The 23,118-nt window shown below is 30.8% G+C and overlaps 1 protein-coding gene across 1 annotated transcript in view; it reads left to right on the plus strand.

Annotated features, from left to right (window-relative positions):
• The first annotated feature begins 1,853 nt into the window (after positions 1-1,853).
• Positions 1,854-23,118, plus strand: part of LOC145972088 (somatostatin receptor type 2) — a 59,172-nt gene continuing 37,907 nt past the window's right edge. Inside the window, exon 1 of the mRNA XM_083100351.1 lies at positions 1,854-2,227. The gene's annotated coding sequence lies outside the window, so the exon portion shown is untranslated. The remainder of the gene's footprint in view (positions 2,228-23,118) is intronic.

Consider the following 23,118-nt stretch of genomic DNA (forward strand, 5'->3'; position numbering starts at 1 on the left):
TAGAGCTTCTGAAAACTTTTTCATTGCTAAAGCATCTAATTCGATTTACGCACGCACGTGTCCTGCTCGATTTCAAATATCACACTTTATAAATTCTGACGCGCGTCCTAATATACGTAACCAGGGTCTTATATCTATCAGATGATTTTTTCGAACAATGTTATTAGCGACTATCTTGACACAAATTATGATTTATGTTTCTTCTTGTTTTTTCTTCTTTATTCAAGTCCTTGTAGACAACCGATAAGTCACAAGTTGTCGAAGGATGAATTGAACTCAAAAAAAGACATGATATTGAAGTTCCGGAGTGATTGAGAGCCTACTTGAAACTTTATGGTTGCTATTACCATATTTATATCGTAGAGAACATGAACGCGCACGAACAAAGAAATTTGCGAATTAGATTTATTATGTTCGTCTAGTTGAAATTTTATGATGGAGATTAGCATATTTATGTCACATGCCTTTTTTTAATCGAGCATTTCTCTTTTTCGTCTTTTTATCATCATACATATTAGCTTTATTGTTTTATATATATATTCACTGTAAGACAGATAGAGTTGAATAAATTACTTTGTTATTTATACAAATGGAAAAAATAATCGATTTCAATTTCCGAGTTATACTATTCTGCGACAATTGTTGTTACGAAATAAAAGCGGAAGTACATCGTGGTGAAATTTTATTCTTTCATTGTATTCTTATGGAGCAACGTAGACTGGAAAAAGTAGCGAAGAGCTTCTCCTATAAAAGCCAAAATATACTTCATGGTATAGTGCCAAGCGAAATAGAGCGACTGGGTTGATAGTTCTTGCGACGGGATGCCCGACCCTTGTGTGAGCAAATTGTCACGCTTGTGAGAATTTGTAAATAAGAAATTGTTATAACTTCTCATAATAAAAGAAATGAAAAATAATCTCGACAAAAATAACTACTTTTGAATTATTTAATTAATGTGTTTCTTATATTTTGAGGCTGGTCAATATTGTATATGTTCTATAAGGATTTTAATTAATTTTACAAAATTGAACTACGCTTAACTAAAAATATATCAAAGGTCGTAATATATAAAAATATTGCAATGCATTTAATAAATGTGTCTTATTTATTTTATAATTGCTTCTCTATTTTTGTATATATAATTCATGTCAGCACAGCTAGTACTATATTTTATTTATACATCATCAGCGATTTTAATTAACTTTACAAGATTAAACTGCATTTAACTAAAAATATATTGAAGATCGTGATATATAAAAATATTACAATGCATGATATATAAAAATATTAGTAAATTTGTTCCTTATTTATTTTCTAATTGCTTCTATATTTATATGTATATGATTCATCTGTCAGTACAATTAATTTACTTTATTTATATATCAATGAGCGACATCACAACATTCAATGTATTTTATTGTAGCAATCTATTCTTTCTCCAATGAAACTTGTGTTACATAATTTAAGTTTAATGTAACACAGCAGAACTATTCTAAAATACAATAGTTTGATATATTTTCACTTTTATATCTACGAACGCTTCGCGAATCGGAAAGATATGCACGATCATGAGAAGGACAGTTTAAAGAGATTCACAATTTCCCATCAAAAGAATTCTCCGACAAGCTTTCGCTTGCAGGATCGCGATAATAATGCGAGATGGAATAGGAATCTCTTCGTCGCGGGGGTGGCTGCAACGTGGAAGAAGCCTGCGTTTAATCGGACGCGAGAGAGAGAAGAGACACGCATGCGCGCATCCCCTTTGCATTTCCCCCTTTCCCCCTGAACTACCGGTTGCTAGTAGTAGCACGCGTCGACGTCGACGTCGTCATTGTCGTAGTAGTCGTCGTCGTCGTCGCCGGCGCCGCGACGCCAAAGTAGTCACGGCCGTGAGTGCCGCGTCTCATCCTTCGAGCAGTGCGTGTTCATCTCGCGACGACACGTTTTTTTCTCGTTGGTCCTGGCAAACTCGCGCTTTATTTGCACCACGCACACAGTCACGTTGCTCATGTATGTTACTTCTGGTTCGCGCACGTGACACTATCGCATCCCTTGCGATTTTCTCATCATCGTCTCTCGCGGACGTTCTACATCCGTATGTTATTTCATGACGCGCTTCCCGAGCTCTGCGAGCGTTGTTCAAAGAGGAACGTGTCCGAGCGAACGCATAAAGGAAGTTATCAAATACCGCATGACAGGCTTGTCACGCACGACAGGATGCTATGAGGTAAAGGGGTAAACGAACGTGTGGTCTTGATGGCATGTGAGAGAAAGCGTGTCGCGCGCGTGCTACATGCATGCGAATTTAAAATTCAAATTTTTCGACCAAAACCGCCATTTCCCGCCGCGCGATGGATAGTTGCATTACTGAATTTCAAAGCAGGGATACTTTGTTAGTTTCCGAGCATTTTTCCGCTCCTTTCGATGTCACTCATCATTTCCTATTTTCACTTTGGAAAATACCGATGCACGCGTTGTGGCGCACAGGAAAATATGAAAAGATACATATGTGCGTTCTATATATATATATATATATATATATATATATATACATGTTGGAATACGTTTTAAGAGTATATAGGCGACAGTTTCTTTTAAAAAAATGTATCGGTTTAAAAAAAATAAATGGATAATCCTAAAAATTGTTAAAGATTATTCAAATTAGATATAATATCCTATGGCCAACGAGAGTACAGTTAATAAATATTAAACATTACTTTCTTAATAATTATTTGCTCAATTATTTATCTAAAATAATATTAAATTAAAATTATTCTTCAAATTATTAGCATACTAATTTAAAAAAATAAAATGTTATTGTTTTGTTTTTATGATTATATATTTTTTTGCTCCAAAATAATTTGATTTTTATTTATTTTAAGATTTAAAAAAATATTTGCTTTTGCATATAATTATTTAAAAAAATTAGAAAATAAATATTAATATTGTGGCATATTATTTTAGGAGGAATTATGTGTATATATATATATATATATTATGTAGAAAGTAAAAATTAAATATTTTCTACTGTGCTCTCATATTTTAGTACTTGCATATTTTATTTCTATTTACATATTTAATATTTATATATTATAAAGCATATTACATCCGAGCTGTGAATGAATATAAAAACAAATTTTACATAGTGATTATCTAAATAGACAAATAAAATATTTAATGTTGCAAAATTAATTAATAAAAAGTATAAAATTAATTCGCAATTAAAATCACATAAAAAAGAAGTTTTAAATTAGTAATAATTATGTTTAGAGAGTAATAAAGATAAAGAATATATAAGTTTAAATGTAATAAAATAAAAAATATAAGTGTAAAAGCTTATTACATTTTTAATAAAAATTTTTTGCATTTTTACCTAAAAATATAGTATAAATTACATAAGTTGTATAAATTTTAGTAATTCTTTTAGTAAAGACAGTTATAATTTACGCCCAATTTATGTATATATATATATATATATTTATTTATTTATTATTTTTTTAAATTAATTTTTATGAAACTTTTTTCATCATATATTTGTAAAATAAATATAATTTATACATATGTAAATATTTTTGTAAGAATAGGAAATATAAAATTAAAATTATGAAAAGAAAATTACTTTCATTAATAATTAAAATTTTTTCGGGAATAATTAAAGCTCGAAATATTCAGAGAGATAACAGGACAAACATTGAAAATGAATAAATATCTGAAATTAGTGAATCCTTACAAAACATGTAAAAACACTTTTTATAAGTGTATCTTTAATCATAAAGATATCTCTAAACAAGGAAATTTCCATTTTTTCTTTTCTTTTTAATTAATGCTTCTCGGAAAAGCGAAAGTACATTTAAAAAATATTTGATTTTCATTTTCTTGATAATAACTAAGATTTTCGGTGTGCTTCGATAATTGATCCCGAACTTGATGGAAAATAAGGTTTTATGGAGAATCGTAATTTGGGTCTTATTAAGAAAATAGCGAATCGTAATTTGGGTTTTATTAACAATTTATTTATGTTTCAGCCTGATTTAGGTGGAATATAAACGCATTTTTTTTCTTTATCTCATGTATTTTATAATAATATAAATATATAATACAATAATTTTTGTAGAAAATAATCAAAGCCCCATGGCAAATAGAGCATGTCTGTTTCTAATAATAAATAATATTTACAAATGATATTTCATATGCATTAATTTCACATAGCTTCTTCTGTGAAAATTTTCTGCTAGAAAAAAGTAATCATAGTTTCATCTTCATTACTTCGGTTTCTTTTATCACATAGCATATTATACGAAATATGTATAATACTTCATCACTGTATCTTTTTTTTGCTTCTCATTTTCTGCGTCATTTCTTATTGTGGTGTGCAGCCGCGCATACAACCCTTTGTGGTAATTTTTTTCTTGTTTTTCTCCTTCCGCCGGAAGGAATATATCTCATTGTTTTCCCAAGAGAGAGAGATGTTTAACTATATATTTATTATAACTCAATGTATACGGTATATTTACCAAAGAAATTTTTGTTCTCAATAAATATATATCTACTTGAATTATAATAAGGGATCCAGATGCATAGACATATATAAAATAGAATATAGGGAGTATTTTTATAGACTAGAAATAATTTTTTTTTACATTTCTCATTTATTTTAGATATTAGAGAACTGAATTTGTTCATTTATATACTATACATTCGATTGATATTATTCTAAATGTTATTATTATCAAAATAATTAAAATATTAAAATATGTGTGAGATAGTCGTCTTGCATGAGAACTGGTTTATAAAACTAATATTTTCAATAATATATAATTGCAAAATAATAAATCAATTATTCAGTAATTATTAGTAAAGTAACTCTATAAAAATAAATTAAATAAAAATATAATATTAATTATTATTATCACAATATGAAAAATAAGAAATGTAGTAGTACATGCATAGAATTTGAATATAAATGCAGCAATACGCTATGTGAGAGTAGTTTGAGAGTACTTTGGCTTGTAAGCAATTTCATGCTTAATACGAACAATTGAAGATCTCCCTTCTAGATTTCTCAGTACCGTTTGAAGAGAAACAAACAGAAAACAATAGCACGTTTATGATAAAATGGAAATGCACAGGTAAAATTAGGAAGTATGATATTAAAATTCAAAGTAGCGTCATGCCATACTTTCTTTATGACCATTCATAATAGCTGCATTCAAAGTATGAATGCCATTAGATCATATTTTATGCAAGTATTTCTGAGAGAATGCACCGACTATAATACTCGTGTGCATACAAGAAAAAAGCGAATTGGAATTATAAAAGCAGCTATTTTACAGTTTTGGCATGTATGACTTGAGCATGCATCAAGTTATTATCTCGACTTGTCGTGCTTTAGAATGCGTTGCGTAAAAAGGACACAAAAAATATTACATGTAAATTACTTTAAATTTCCGGGACATTTGAAGATGTTAACGATACTTTTCAACGATTTAAAATTATTTTAACAATTTTTATTACAATAATAAAATAATTAGAAATGACATTAAGAACTTTTAAAAATATATTTATAAATAAACATAAATTTGATTGGACGACGTAGCTGTCTCTTAATAATCATTATGCAAAAAAAAGATTACTACATCTTGCATTTTTTCTAAAAAAAAAAAAGTTTCAAAACTTTTTGTTGCAAAAACAAAAGATAGAGACAAAATTGACGCAGATTGAAAACCGTTTAAAAATATTAAAGAATATCGCATTGTCAGCATCAGAGCCGATGTTATAAAACGAGATCCTTAATCTCCTGCAAATCCGTCAATCTCTTTTTTTTACACGTCATGGCTTAATGCGCGACGCACATTAAGATTGGGAGAAAGCTGAGCAGCAGCGAACTCGATATAGCCACATCGTCTCCGTTGAACATGCTTAAGTAAATATGCATCAAGTTGTCTCGCGTGTCACGATCCATGATCGATCGGCTCACGTCAGACCGTAACGTCGTAATTATCGTCATAAATCTTGTCTGGCTCTACGCATTAGAGAAGTTAAGGCGCGAACTCACACGAATTCACATTTCTATAATTAGCATAGTCATGTAGAGTTCATTTCGGTCGCTTCGACAGATTGCAGTTCTTGTTGCTGAGCGATGGACGTCTTATCATGTCTCTACCTGCGCGTATTTCCTCGACATCTATCTCTAAAGAATATAATCTGCGAATGTTCCCTATTATATCCGGTCTTTTAACTTCGCTATCGCACCATTTATAGAGGTTTTCATCATATAAATCGACTTTATAACATTTCTTCGTAAAGCGTCATCATGGAGCTTCGTGAAATATAATCTCCCCGATAGTACGTATAGTTTCAAGTAAATCTTCGTTTTTCCGCGCTCAAGTTGCAAGGATATATAGGAAGTTCTTAATATAGAAGATGTATTTCAAATACTAAATAAAGTCGCGATGCTAATCGATATGTAATATCTTTCGAACGGTTTAAATTTAAAACAGCTAACGATAAGATGCGAAGCACAATTCTGTCTTGCTGTTAAGATATATAGCAACATCATATATTTAATTAATGCGAAAAAAAATACTGCAGACACATTCTCCCTTGGGTTCGTTAAAAGTGTATAGTCGCTAATGGCTTGATGCGAATGGCTTGAATCTTGCAAATGCCTTTGACTCACCTCTAGCGACGATACTTTCATTTTATGGAAATGTGCGCACATATTTCGCTGGCCAAATCGCTTTCTCGGGATATTGAATCTTTCCTTAGCTCGTCAACACGCTTCTGTAAAAAACGTTACTTCAAATGACATCTGCCCAACGACTTTATACTTTTGTTTTTGAATAAATTAAATATTGACAAGTGCTCCTCGGGGATAAAGTCTCTCAGTGATATAAATATGATAAAATCTGCAGGATGCTTCTCCTCGTTGAATTTCATAACTCGCGATCGAAGATTTATTTTCACGCTCGTTTTTATAGCATTTTTATTATAAATTTGTTCCCCGCATGCACGCGTTTGTTATATATGTGAATACTTTTACAGAATTTTTGTTCGTAAAACAAGGGATTGTTTGTTCGGAAACGAAAATAGAATGGTTTGTACGTGATTGAAATTACTCCTGGGCATCTGTTGTTACACTTTCCTCGCATTATCCACATGCATTGTTTTCGTCTGTGAGTGTCACTTGTAACATACATAGTGATAGTGCACGGATATCCGTTTCGCGCGTATCTCGTGCCATTCACAACTTTTCTCGGTTACTTTCATTTTGTCGCTGCAGGCGACATTCCATCGAACAAGTACAAATTTCATGCCGATGAAAGATATGTGGACATGACACGATTGAAAATTTTGCATCGAGATGAGTAATATTGATGTTAAAGAAGAAGAACCGATGCGTTGTGCGGTTGGTTTCTTATGTTCTCTCTGCGATATCATTTCGCCCCTTGTTCAACAGATTGATTTTCTCGCTTATCGCACTTCACTTTATATGTCTGGTCTCTCATATTAATACGAGAAAATGCGTCACGTAGTCAACTTCTTTCTTTATCGAGCTTCTTCGCGATTACCTATCTTTAGTCAGACATTTCTATTTTCTTTTGTAACAGTATAAGGAAAATGCGTCTTTTTATTTCACTTTCCATACAATTGATAAAATACATTTTTTTTTATAAATGGTAATAATTGATTAATAACTTAATTTTTATAACTAATTGAGTGTGCAAACGATTGTATATAGGTAATTAAAATAATAAAAGTAATAATAAAAGTAATTACTTTAAGAGATCGACTATTTCAATAAAGTTGTTAAATAAAAATGAATTTCAAAATGAAATCAAGTATTTTAAAAATGAAATCAAGTATTTTTAAAAATTAAATAAATGCAAATATATACATATAATAATTATTATAACATAAATTAAAATTTCTACTTACGTATTTGCACATCTATCATTAAAAAGAATCAATATTCTTGCAATTAGTGTTCGATTAATTGAAATTTTATATTATATTAAAAAAAATAAATATCAAAGAATATTTTTATTCATATATTGATTTGCGAATGATTGAAAGCGAGCTTTCTGAGCGACTCATTAGTCTTTTAGCCTTGAGAAATCCCCAACTCAAGATCCGCTTAAAAGAGGGAATGAAATCCTTCGAGAAAGCAGTCATAAGCGCTTTGCTTTAACAGCAAAACATGATGTGAGGTTTTAGAATGAGATAACGAATAATTATGGAAGGAATTATACTACATTATACTACATATATGATGCGATTGTATTTCGGATTGAAAGCGGAATTAAAGATCAAAATTAAAATAATCACATGTGCGCATGTAATTCTTGGCGAGGTCGCCTATAGGGACCGTAAACGTAATTAATCTACGTATTGTTCTAATCTTACAATCGCGTGCAATATGTTACATTCGAGCGAGAAATAAATGCATGCAATATGCATGTGCGCTAATACACACGCACATACAAAAATATATACATTTACATGTATAAATATATATTAGAAACGCAACCTGTGTTTTCATTTTATGAATATTCTCATAGCACACACATATGTGTGTTAATTCTTGCTGAAACATCCGACATAATTCCTTTTTCTATGTCACATTTATTTACTATAATATTAGTGTGCGTTATGTTACACGCGCATTTATCATATTTATCGCACAAATGCGGCGAATACCCCATCATCAGCTTTATTCAATGGTTTTATCGATTGGCGTCAGGTCGAACGGTCATAAGCACGATTAATTATATCCGATCTAATCTGTCCATGTGTAGTAAAGTCGACTGTCGGAATTCACTAGTAATTTAGCTGGATGGATGTCCGTCGTTATTTATTAAATATCCAGTAAATTTGCGATTGAGAAACTTCGAGCAACTTCAATTCTCTGATGTTTGAATTGCGAAACTCGTGATGATTTGCGACTCTGATACGTTTATCTTTCGGTTTGTTCATCGAGTTTTTGTTCGCGTTTTGTATTCATGTGCTCTCGAGTTTTGTGTGTGCATCGTTATCGTTTACTTCATTTGAAACTGACCTAAATCGTATTCTATGTCTACCATGATTCGAAAAAGGCGAGATCAAAAATAAAATTGAAAGGCAAACAACAAGTTTGATGTGAATGTTTCGCGCAGATTTTGCATCAATAATCATAATACTACAAAATGTAGTAAATACTAGATTTTAATGTATCAATGTGAGATATCGATTTATTTGGATTATTGATTTATTGTCATTTTCCTATATCGAAATATATCCCGATGAAATTAATCGTATTATCTCTAGTGATCATGTTGTCAGATAGTAGACAAATTTGATTCAATTATTACCATTCTCCTCGAACATCTCTTGCGACGTAGAAACTTTGGAGAGCTTGACGAAAGAGAGAGAGGGAGAGAGAGATAAAGGGAGAGAGAGAGCGAGAGCGAGAGAGAGAGAGAGAGAGAGAGAGAGAGAGAGAGAGAGAGAGAGAGAGAGAGAGAGAGAGAGAGAGAGAGAGAGAGAGAGAGAGAGAGAGAGAGAGAAACAAACAGGCATCCTTCAATTTCCTAAGTTAGAGATAGCTTGTATACTGTTAGTAGTTGCTGTATCACACAATGTAGCTCATTGCCAGATTAAGATTCCGGTACGTTTCCGCTCTCTTCGATGTTAGAGAGTCAATTAAATATAATTGAGAAGATAGAAATAAATAGATTGGTGAATGTTGATAGAATTTATTGAAAACTGCATGACGCATAAGAATAATTGCGAATAAATATGGTATACAAATATATTAAAAATTCCGCAATATTCAGCTACAATATATGCAAATACATCAACAGATTAATTAAAGTAGATATCTGTAACATTTAATAACGTGACATTTGATAATTGATTTTTTACACATGTTTGTATTTAAAATAACCGATAAAATTATATTATGAGAAACTAATATAAAAGTGATAAGTAAAATTAATGGAAATTTCTTACAATACTTATTGTTAGCAATATACTTATATCATGAAAATTTCGAATATCGAAAGAATTGAGGATATCGAGTGATGGATAGATAATAAGTAAAAAGCTGTGAAAACTTTTTTCCTCCTCTTAAAAACTTTTTTGAAGACGGATGACTTTATAACTTGAGATAAGAAAGTATACAACTTATACAACTGTTTTCATACAAGAATTATTCATTTCAATATACTTAGCAACAAATATAATTTCTTTTTATCGAAATTGTCTACCGTTCAAATATATATTTTTTTACTGATAAAAAGCATCTTTAAATCCCCTATATCCTTTCTCCCTCTTTCTTCCCCCGTCCTTACACGGTCGAGCATACAATATCGTTCTGTACAAAAGCATTCATTGAAATCGCGCAAACGAGGATGGAAAAGATCCGACCATCGGGCGATAAGGGAACCGGGAAAATGTGGAGTTGGCACGGCAATCAGGTACCAGGGAGAAAATACGATCGAGCGATGAAAGGATGGATCCGCCCTTGTGTGGCGCGGTTTAAGTCTTCGAGTTGCTGCTGCCGCACCCTCGTCGGTCTGACATGCGCCATGACCCGCGCATAGGTATCCGTAGGTACGCGTTCCAACACTTCTCTACTGTACAACTGACTGTTCGTCACAAACCGAGCATACACATGAATACGCACATTGTGTCCACTGTCCATCTATTTTTCTCTCTCTCTCTCTCTCTCTCTCTCTCTCTCTCTCTCTCTCTCTCTCTCTCTCTCTCTCTACTTCTCTCGTTCACGCATGTATGCATAAGGTCATATTCATTGTGCGAATGGTGTTTTGTCGAATAACCGTTGTTACCTCTCCGAAAGAATTGATTCCATTGACATCGGCACGTGTATAGTTTTCGGATGTAGAGATACAAGATACAGAACATATGTATCGCTCACAGCGACTGGTTCACATAAACTCATCCGGACTTGCAAATAGAATGGCAATGGAAATCTCGATGCGCGGTATCGCTGGTACTGCTGTTTCTGTTATCACTTGTTATACTCTTTCGAGCGCAAGTGAATGAAATAGGTCGAGTCTTAATTTATACTTTTATATTTGAAATTATAAAATAAATATGTCAGCTCATATATATATATATATATATATATATATATATATATATATATATATATATATATACATGTAATATAATAATATACGTAATTACATGTTGTGTATATATACATATATATGCATGTAATGTTTGCTCTTTCTATTAGTAATAAAAAATTTTATAACTGAAAATAAATGACAAAAAATTTAAACAAATTTTAATGAAATATAATAAAATTATAATAAAATTATATTATATAATAAAATTAATAATTGTATAATAAAATTATTATTTAAACTATTATAAAATGAACTTTAAGTTTTAATTCTTCTTTCTTACAAAAATATATAATTTTTATTGATTCGCCATTTTGTTGTCAAATTCTTGTTTTACAATCAGTTATATTAAAAAACTTTCCGCAAAATATAAATTAATTTTAAATCTTTTTTAACGTAATATATAAATAGGCGAGATTCATAATCTCAATATCTATTTCAATTATATTAAGTGTGACAGTAATTTTACATGTATATTGCGAGCTTTTTTTAGAACTTACAAAAGCTTTATTCTCACACGATACTGCCTAGTGCTATGTTTGAGAGACGATGCCATCTGCGAATATTGGACCGTCGAACTTTCTCAGAACAAATCGATGGCATTCTCTTTGATCGTGATACCCTTTGTTAAATCGTGATTATTACTCATATCGCCGAATCGAAATTTGAATGCAATAAAACTTTTCTACCCATGCATTTCGTTACTTCTATAAGGTCACACTGAATATACGATGTAAATTAAAACAGATATTACAAAATTGGAAATATTCGACATAATATTAAATGTCTCTATCTCTTTACAATAATATTTATTTATTCGCCTATATCTGAATGGGAGCGCTTATTATTTATGTAATTGAAAATATTTTCATGCGCAAATTATGGAAGCTAAATAATATATGAATTTAAATTTTTAAATATTTTGCAAATTCTCAACAGATGATTTTTTATTATTATACTACTTCAAGTACCTAAAACAGTAATTGTATCTCATGAAATTATTCACTTTCATATATTCTATTCATTATTGTGAATGCTAATAAATTTAGAAATTTAGAATGCTATAAATTTAGAAAAGCAAATATTAAATGGTTTCTATATAAAGAAATATTATAAGTTATATTTAGAATATGATATAATAGAATATGATATATAAGATATATTTAGAATATGATATAATGACTAATTTACTAACAATTAAAGAACAACTAATTTTTGCATAACTATGTTGTTAACATTGTCAACTTATCAGATGTCACGAGAAAACTATTGGACAATTTTCCCTAGCATTTCTCTCTCTCTCAATTTATAACATATAAGATGAAGGCTTTGAAGCTTTGAAGCCTCGAGCCTTTTCTGTCGTGATACGAAAATATGGCAGGATACGAGATTTGTTTGTATATATAACGCCGTTTACATGTCGTGGTGTTAAAATTACCATATCTCGATGGCCAAAGAGAATTGACAACGAGTGACACACTTTGTTCGCACGTTTGCGATGATATTTTTTTAAAAAATAGAGAAAGAAATATATAAAAACTTTTTTTACATTTAAATATAATATAAAAAATTCAAAGTCAACAATATATTATTTAATCAAAGTTTTTAACAATCAATAAATAACTTTTTCTAATCTCTTGAAAATTTTAAATATCTTTTATTGCAAATTTATCTTATTTGATTTTGGTCATTTATTTGGCAAACAATTTTTTTAAAATGCATTTATTCTTTCGTTGAAATTGCATAGATAAATAAAGAGTCTAAAAATATTACGTATTATTGCGCAGACAACTTTTACTGACGTCAATATCATGTCAATCTAACGTTCAGCCGCCTTCAGTCAAGCGATAAAAAAAGAAACGATAAAGAAAGCGCTTTTAAACTATTTTGTAACATTATCGATCGACGCGGTAACTTTATGTACTTTTTCATAAACTCGTCAAGTACATCCCTCCGTGCGTTGCATCGTCCGTTATGAGGCGTAAACGAGACGAGCTTTATCGAATAGTCGTTCCACGCTATTTCGGAAATATTTTCCGGGATGTATAGGATCGTTACGATGAAAAGCCACTGTCGCGATGAATGAAAGAGGGATGAGTTGGAAGAGACAGAAAGTGGCACTCGAGAATTGACGTTTACCAAACATTGTCAGATCCGCGAGCCCGATCAATGAAGAGTTAATGTGAATAGGCTTCGATATATAATGTCTTCACTCCCTGTAGGAAAGTGGCGTCTTTTTCTTCGGAATACAATGTAGCTTTTCATTCTTTATTCCTGTATCTGTCACTCGTGTTCCTGATATGTACAAGCGGTATGCGACGCCATATACTGCGAGAAATATATTGAAGAAGCGAGATGAAGGATACAAGCCGTGAGATACGTTCGAATGGCAAGATATTGCCTCGATATTTTTCAATTGTTGGGTTATAAGCCACGTGGCATTCCACGTTTAATCTCCACCTTTCGATCGAGAAGTACCCTTCGTTCGAATCGATTCCGTACCCGATTGCTTCTTTACTCTTTTATGGCATTAAGAAAGTTTCCAGAGTACAATTCGGTCACGTCATCGTACACAGTCGGGGCTTGAAATAAAAGGGCGTTATTTTCAAGTTCTATGCGTTATATTCCAACAGTTTTCCACTGTTAAATAGATCTTTTGTGACACAGCTGAGAAATGCGATTTCCAGTATTTCATCCAGGATTTCTTTAGCGAATATGAACGGATACTTATAATAAGAACACTTGTCTCGCTTGATACAATTACTCGTCATTTAATAATAGTATTTCAGAGATCTTTTGCGCGCTTTCGTCTTGTTTTAATTAAGATTTCTTGAAATTAAGCCAGAAGAAGTTGTAATTGATTATGCATTATATTTACACTTTGCTATAACAAAAAAAATTTCTATTCTAATTGTGAGAATTATTGCTGTTTATCCGTTAGCATAATTATTAAACGATTGATAAATTGTATTTTATAATAATAAGCTGTCTTATCGTAAATAAAATCACGATTTTTTTGCGTCGACTATAAATTAAAACTATTGTAGAATCTAACATAGTGTGCGTGTGTGAGTGTGGATGTGTGTGTGTAGGTGTGTCACGAGTAAATAATTATATTAAAATTCTATAATATTACATTTTTTCTTTTTTACATTTATAAAATTATTAAAACGTATAATGTAAAGGAATGTTGCATATTTTAAATTTTGTTTGTTTTATTTATAAATTTATATATATATAAATTAATATATACTAAGAGTGCGAATAACTGTTATTCAAAATTTTTCCAACTTCAAGAATAGATTTCATTTTTGCGTTAAAATAAAACGTATGACGCGTAGATTACGAATAGCAAGTTTCCAAGTAAATCGAGTTAGAGAAAATTCCGTTCCAGAGAAAATAGCTGGTAAAATAAGTACTTCTTAAAGGAGTAAAAATTAAAATTTTTATAAAAATGAAAATTAAACGAAACTCTATGAGAAGGTCCATATAAAAATTTATATTTTTGTAATCTACACGTGATAAACTTTATTTTAAGCTAACAATGAAATCCAATTTCGAATTGTGAAAATTTTGGACAACAGACCTGGGGATATTTGTCCGCACTTTTTGCCTTATTTTACAAAGAAAATTGTTGCGTGATGTGTGTTAATTTATTTATCTCGTGCATTTTCCTCTCTTTTATCGTGAGCTTTTAAAAAGATAAACGGTAAAGCATGGCATATAAAAATAGTTTAAAAATATTTTAAAAATAGTGTAAAATAGTTTAAAAATAATCTATCAGTTTACATAACAATAAGAATTCTCGTTATTACATTATTTTCTCGAGAAAACATCACATGCAAGAAAATAAGAAGCGTGTAAAATGCATTAAAAAATTATATAATAAATTATAAAGTTATAATTATATAACATTCTTTGCATAGCAATTCAAAGCGCATATTTTACCAAGAATTTAGAATTATATTACGGTCTTAAATAGAAACGTAAAGTAATTTAATTATAACAATTCGCGCGTGAAATTATTCGATGTAATTATTAAATAGTTAATTATTATAGTTGTAATTTATCATATGTTACATATTTATTTTTATATCATTTCAATCGCGGAGAGAAAAAAATATTTATCATGCTTTAGAATATTTTATGCAAATTTTATATCTAACCAGTTATTACCATACCACACAAATTTAATGGCGAAATAATTGCACGAACGAACTTGGGAAATTCGAGCGATGGAAGTCTTGGAAGGGAACGGGTCAAATACCGATTCGTCTCCGTTTCTATGCGGAATGTAGTAAAGAAAGGAAATGGCGGTCTGGAAAATGAGGATAAAAGTACGGAAATGTAGACTCGTAGTCAGCCAGGAGCAATTCAACCTGGACGAAAAAAAAATGCGCCAGTTTCCGTTTGCCCTCGCTGCGCACGGCTGTACTCACGACTACGCATCTCCGGGATAATTCCCACGGCTGCTATGGTCGAAAAACTATCCGACAAAAAGCCATCCTCTCGACGGCTTTTACTTGTTATTTCACCTCTCACATTGCGACAATATCTTTCTCACAAAAGGCAATTAACCTTTTCGTATAAAAAAAATACATATACATACATACAGTGTTTGATAAAGATTACACTAACGCTCGGGAGTGGATAGAGCGCAGTAGACTGAACAAATACTTTTTATCATTCTGTAATTTTCACAGTAATTATCAAAATAATACTAATGAAAAAGGACTAGTTAAATTATGCGATATTTCTAATTGTAAGTGTATCACACGGCAATGAAATTTGGTTGCGTGTACTCTGATTCTCGTTATTGGAGCTCCTTTTCGCAAAGTAGTTATTGAAATATTAATTTAAACGAATTGGCGGTCTAGCTGAACGCGCGCTTACTCATTCTTTTTAATTAATATTTTAATAATTATTGGGAAAATTGCAAAATGGACTTTTTTGTTCAATTTACTGCGCTCTATCCATTTACAAGTATGAATATAATCTTTATCGGACACTCTCTCACACACACACGCACATAATATAATTCCTCTCCGTTCTCTCTTAAATTATTAGATTTGTTGAACAGGATGTATACGTGCGAAATATTAATAATATTAGCGAGAAATATAATTTGCATATTTTTTTTTAAATAATTTTAAATATTTAAAAATCCTTTAAATATACATATTTATAAAATATAAATTTCTCACATACTTCATATACTCCTCTGATTTAAATTTAAACGACCACATATTTTTGTCATTTAATCTCGAACCATGCAGTTAAAATTTTCAGAATAGTCGGACATTTTATCGATATATATCCTGTGAAAGAGATAAGCAGAACAGATGCTCCGAAAATTATTTATGTGCCATGTGTAATCGAGATTGGTGTGCCAACTTTTCGCTGTTTGCACGCTTCCACTGATGGTATAACTTCGGTAACGCGTTGCTACGTCATCTCTCTTTCCTGAGGAAAGTTTCGTCCATCCTATATCTTTGTCGAAGCAATATAAGCCAGTTACCGAGTAGATTGCTCACACAGGTATGATGAGATGTGTTATGTGTGCGTACGCAATATCATATCAACGGCTCTTTTTTCTTTTTCCTTAGGGGTTGACATAAATCGATGGCAAAAAAATAACTATCCATTAAAGATCGCAATTCAGTTTTAATTCCTGTTTTGAATGATTAACGATCCTTTGGTCGTTAATATGTATATACAGACAAATATCCCTCATAAAATCCTTAGGTTTATATATTCACAATAGTTTGCGAGATAAAGATCTCGCATTAGTTCCAAGAATTGCAAAGTGAACATTTTTCATTTCTGTAAAAGACTAAAAGAGACATATTTTCACACAATAAATATGTTTTGTTTTTAACTTTCCACAAATCTACTTTTCTTCCTTATTGAAGCTTCTATAGAAAGTATCGATAGGAACTCATAATAATAGTAACAAAGAAAGTAGATAAATATTTATAGTTGGTTTTGATCTCAAAATTTTTCTACATTCTTTGTCATCAATTATTATAAAATGCAAAGTTTACAAGAAACAAAATCGAAATGTTATATTTTGCAGACGAAATCTTTGTTGTATATAAAACGAGCTATCGAAATAAATAGTACTTTAACATGGATAGCTGAAACAACGGTACTTTATAAAATGATAAAACCACTTACGTTTATACACGTAAACGTGGTATGCCATAGGGGACAAATAAATGATAAAACAAACATAGCATAGCATAAGTGCCATCACAGAGAAAGGAAGAAAAAGAGAGAAAGAGAGAGAATAACAGAGCAATATTTTGTAAAAATAAAATTATTTTTAATTTCAATAGTACCTAAATTTTAAGCATTTTATATAAAATTTCGCATTTTTTATATATCAAGATATTTTCACTTACATTTATTTCTCCTTCCGCCCATTCTTATAACAATAAATTGCTAAAATTGAGTAATGTCGTTGTTGAGTAATGTTCTTGATAATTCTGTAAAAAGAGGAGCAACAAAATGGAGTTAATATTTCACGCTTGGCTCGCTGTCAAGACTCGCACCCTGCGATTTCATTTGCCAGGTCGCGTTCTTTGGCAATAGTCCTTCTCATCTGTACAGAACATTGACTTCTTGTCACTTCTAAGCGGAAAGATCGATACTCGCGGTGAGTTTCAAGAAAGCCGATACGCTTATGCTCTCCTCTTTAAGTTGAACGGTAAAAAATATATGTATTTTGTCGAGTTTCTTTAGAATCTTTACGGATGATTTAAGTTGTGTTGTCAGAGGAATTTCATAAATAATTATTTTATAAACAATCGTGTCGAAGAGATTAACTGTTGTTGCTGGTTCGCTAAAAATTTGAAATAAACGTATTCGCGTGAATCCAATTTGCTCGCTTGATTAAATGTAGCTGGAGTTCGTGACGTTCATGAAAGTTGCTAATCATCCACCATGGCACGTACGACAATAGCAGGATTCGTTAACACGAGTGTTGTAACAGCATCATATTTATGATAAGTACTTATAGCGACACTTTCGTCTCTAAATTGTGGAGGTTAATAAATTAAATCTCACGCACATGCTGTGTTATTCAGTATTATATATTATTAACGCGCGAAAAACAAGAAATTGTGTAAAAGATAATACTGTCTCGAAAACACAATATGCATAAATTATAATAGCACATAGTGATATTATTAAATATAAGAAATATTCGAGATTTTTTTAAATGAAAAATATTATTATTATGATTTGTACATGTTTATCGGCAATACATCTGTTATATATTTTCTATATTGAATTGGCATAATAACATAATTGGCTTACACAGCATCTTACACTTTTAATTAATTATTTTGCATTTACTGCAATATTGTTTGTAACAAATGGAAAGTTTCGCGAAATTTAGCGTTAATACTGAGATAATGTGATAGAAGCTATCTCCGTGTACCAGAGGGCTTTAAGCTTCTAATACCTAATTTTCCAAGTGGTTGAACATTATGCGCATGTGAACCTTTTGATGCTATTATAATCTAAGACTGATTATAAAGTTTCACAATATAATAACAAAGATTATCTCATCAATGATATAAGCACTTCAACAATAGCAGTCTATGCGATTTTATGCGGTGGCTTTTAGTAGAATTATCTTTAAGCGTCATATATAATCAAATAGAGTATTCACTTTATGTCAAAGCAGAATATTCACTTTATATTTATAATTAGAGAGAGTATTTTAGAAGTTTGTTGTTATTTTTCTTTAAACACAGAATCTTTTTCTTTCAATATAGAACTTTTATGATATGATTTGATATGCGAGATAACTTTGAGTGATGCGATAACTATCGATACCAACTGATGATCGATCGAGAAAGTTTGATATATCGAAACAATTTACTATAAATATTTTTCATGATGTCGTAAAAGGTTTCAGTGGAAACGGCACTCGTAAATCCTCTTTCGAGCGTTAAATTGCGATTCTTTAACGCATTTGTTCGTCACAAGTAAAGTCCGTGCCTCGACTTCTAATTGTAAGACCTTTTAGGTCCATTCTTTGACATGAATATTAAACCTAATTTGTCTTGAAAGGTGTCTTATCCATTTCAAACTATTGTTGTGTACTAAAAGGAGACCGAAAAGATTAAATACGACCTAATTTGCTTTTAATAACGTCTCACAATAATAATCTCACGGTACTGGTAATGCTATAAAATTACCATGGAAATAACGTCATTATTATAGTTTTGCAGTAAATTAAAATTGATCACGAAAGAAGCAATGAGAATATTTGAAATTATACTTCAATGTATATTTTCCAACGTTTAAAACATATTAAGAGAATATTTTATTACCGCTTTAAATATTATTGAAAGATGATATTGCAAAATTGCTTTGAATTACAGGATTTGCTATTAATGTTGCATCAATTGCTATTATAGTATGATGATTACATATCAATATAATAACGCAATATATTTGATGCTATTATATATATATTATATATATTATATATATTTCGCGAAAAAAATTCTTCATCTATTTCTGTAACTCTATCCTTATTCCACTTTTAGTTTAACCATAAATTCACTTTGCCATCCTCTTCAGGATACGGCAATTTTTCACAATGAAGCAAACAAGAATGCCATTTTGCTTCTTTTTGCTCTTTTTTCATGTTCTTCCATCTCGATTTAAAATAAAAAGATAACAGACAGAAAATGTTTTGTCTACAACAGTATTTACCAGTGTCTACAACAGTGATTGACCTATATATATATAATCTAGTATCAATCCCACAAAAATTACAATTATGTCAATTGCTACTTAAATTATTACTATGTAATTTGGAGAGTTTAAGAAAATTTTAAACAGATTAAATAAAAATAGATTATTATAATATGTAGAGAGAGAATAGAAGAAAAAAAGTAATTATAACATTTATTTCGTAAACTCGTGTAAAATTATCAATATTTTTTATGCAAAGAATATATAAAGGAAGGATGAAAAAATCTATAAACCATTCTGTTTACAATTTTTAAACAAATGCAGATATTAAAATTAGATATAGTTGTATTATATGAATCTAAAGGCAATCATGCGATTTTATAATATAAACTAATAGTTGAATAATAACACAATAATATTATACGTATGCATATTAATTCTGTAACTGCGAATCTACAAGCCATTATCGCGTTTTAATTTCGTTAAATTCTAAAGTTGTTAAATAGTGATAGTGCAATGGCAATAATGGCATTCTCAATGTTTAATACTTTCGTGGCAGCCGTACTAACCAAACATCGTAGTCGTTAGTTGCAGTGACGCTGGAAGTTAAAGGTGGGAACAATAACCATAAGCTTCACTCGTAAATTTAGCTTCGGAAATTAAACTGTGCTCGCGTAATACGTAATCTCTCGCGCTCTTTCCGCTTGTGCCTTTCTCTCTTCTTTTTTCGTCGTACTCGATCACTCTAAGCACGTGACGAAGAACAATTCGCAAAGAGGAATCTCGTAGATGTAGAACGTATAATGTTCTTTCGAACTCGAGACGTTTTTTGAGCTTCATCCATTTTTACTTCTCCACTTTCAACGATTCTCACTGTCCTTTTTCCAGGTTTCTTCTTTTCTTTCTTCAACATGAAATTGCGATTCCTTATTCTACGAGTTAAATGAGCCGAAAGCGACTTTCAATAATGATTATTTAATGCGTTCAGTTATATCAGGCAAATTATGAATCACAGGAGCATTTATTTTAACATATATACATCTATTACAAGAAGAATATTTATTGAAAAATATACTTACTAATAATAATTAATTTTTGATGCTTTCAATCTCAATAGAACGTATAAGAATTTTCCAAAATTATGGAAAACATTGAAAACATTGAAAATATTCTTAAAATTTAAAATTATTTAATAAGATTAGATTTTTTTTTCCGCTTATTCTCAGATCTTTTAATTTTCAATACTTATGTTCGCTTAATAATAGAGAAAAGCGATGCAAAATTTTTTTAGTATATATACTATTATAGTATATATACATCATACGATTATATAAGCTACGAATTATAATTAAAATAACATACTTTTAATGTGAGAGTTGCCTCCTTCAGAAAATACATGAAATTTGTATCTAGATTTTTTATCTTGCTATTATCTTTCTGTTATCTTTCTGTTACTTTCCTGTAGGGACTCATTTCTCGAAATAATAAATTGTATGCCATTGCTCTCATGCTTTTTTCTCTTTTCTTTATCTTTTTTATATTCATTTTCATTTGCTGCTTACTTGCGTTACACGATCCATCCGACACAGAAAATAAGTTCCGCTAAATAAGTTATCACCGATTGATTCCGGCCAAGTGCTTTTATCTGATTATAGGGGTGTGCGAGTACCCGAAATTTTCGGCTCTTTGAGCTGAACCGAATTTGATTTGAGTTCGAATTCTCGATGATTCAATTGTCTTCGATTACATGAAGATATTCGAATTATTAGAACAAGAATGATTTCAACTCGACTTGAGCTTTGTTAATATTCACGCGTGCGTGAATTTTTTAATCTAATTATACAGATTAAATCAATTATCCACGTAATAATTGATTGAAATTCGAGGAAATATATAATAAAATTTCTATAGTAAAATTTCTATAAAACATAATTTTAATAATCATACCTAATAATATAATATAAAAATACTTGTTTCTAAAATCTTTTATTATGATAATTATAATTTATTTAAATTAATAGAAATTTCATGTACAATATTTTTTCGAGAGGCCATGCTATTTATAAGATAAAAGACGAAATATTTAAACATATGGAAATCGTGGTGATGATAAACGAAATGAACGCAGTCGATATAAATATTCTCGAAGCTTGCATATTCAGCAACATGGTATTAAAATATATTTTTTATGCTTCATACAATCTTTCTTGATTACATGCATTCTTTCAAACAACGTCTCTCGCGATATTTATTAATTTATTTCATGCTCAAAGTAAAATATAGATGCAAATGCGAAACATTGCGATTGAAGATATTGAAGCATCCATGCACACATTAAATTTCGGATTCTCATATATAAAGGCAATGTCATTTCGTTTAATTAAACCTTAATTACAATATCGACATATAGCTCATTTTGTACGATGTAGCGAAACTGTATATTTTCGATTTGTTCCGATATTATAATAATTATACAAAACAATTGAAATAGCAAGAGATGAACACGGAGAAAATTCGCTGTATAATTTGCCGCAATAAAAGCCTGATTCACTTCACGAAGGAGCTCGCTTGAAGTTAAACCAATTTCAACAATGTGGTATGGAACCTCTATAACTCTTCGAAAGGACGGTCGAAGCTTTCCTGCGAAGACCGGAAACAAAACGCGTTAGGAACGAGGAAGAAATGAAATATTTTAAGAACAAATCCGGACAAATTCACCGGAGAACAGGATATCGGAAACGGTCGTGCAATAATCTCTTTTCCCTGATGTCGGTGCGCGACCAAAGTCGGAAATAAGCCGCATATCTGGCAAATCGTTGATATTCGTAATCGATGTTGCGTTGCAGCCATCAAAGTATCGCTAGATGTTTTTTCACACGTTTCCCTCTATATGATACTTTGATTGCCATCTATTCCCCATATCACATAAGCAATATTCATACATATATACATATATATATATATATATATATATATATATATATATATATTCACATAACATATCGTGGGTTGAATCGAAGCCTCTTTCGGACGGATATCAACGATCGTTGACTTTGAGTGTTTACGTAAGACATTTCATAGTCTGCATTCGCTTTTACGTTCACAAGAAGATTGCCCTTTCGAAAGAAACGTCGGATTTTATTGGTTATCGTATATTTCGCGGAATTTATAATTGTTTGACATTTGCTGTAAGCGATATTCCGGGCTGAATAAATACATTTGTCAAAATTACGAAATTACGTGGGATATTCCAGAGGGATTAATAATTTTT

Source organism: Camponotus vicinus, unplaced genomic scaffold (genome assembly GCF_025532165.1).
Source record: "Camponotus vicinus isolate PSW18456_S1 unplaced genomic scaffold, iyCamVici1.0 SCAF_5, whole genome shotgun sequence".
Lineage (NCBI taxonomy): Eukaryota > Metazoa > Arthropoda > Insecta > Hymenoptera > Formicidae > Camponotus > Camponotus vicinus.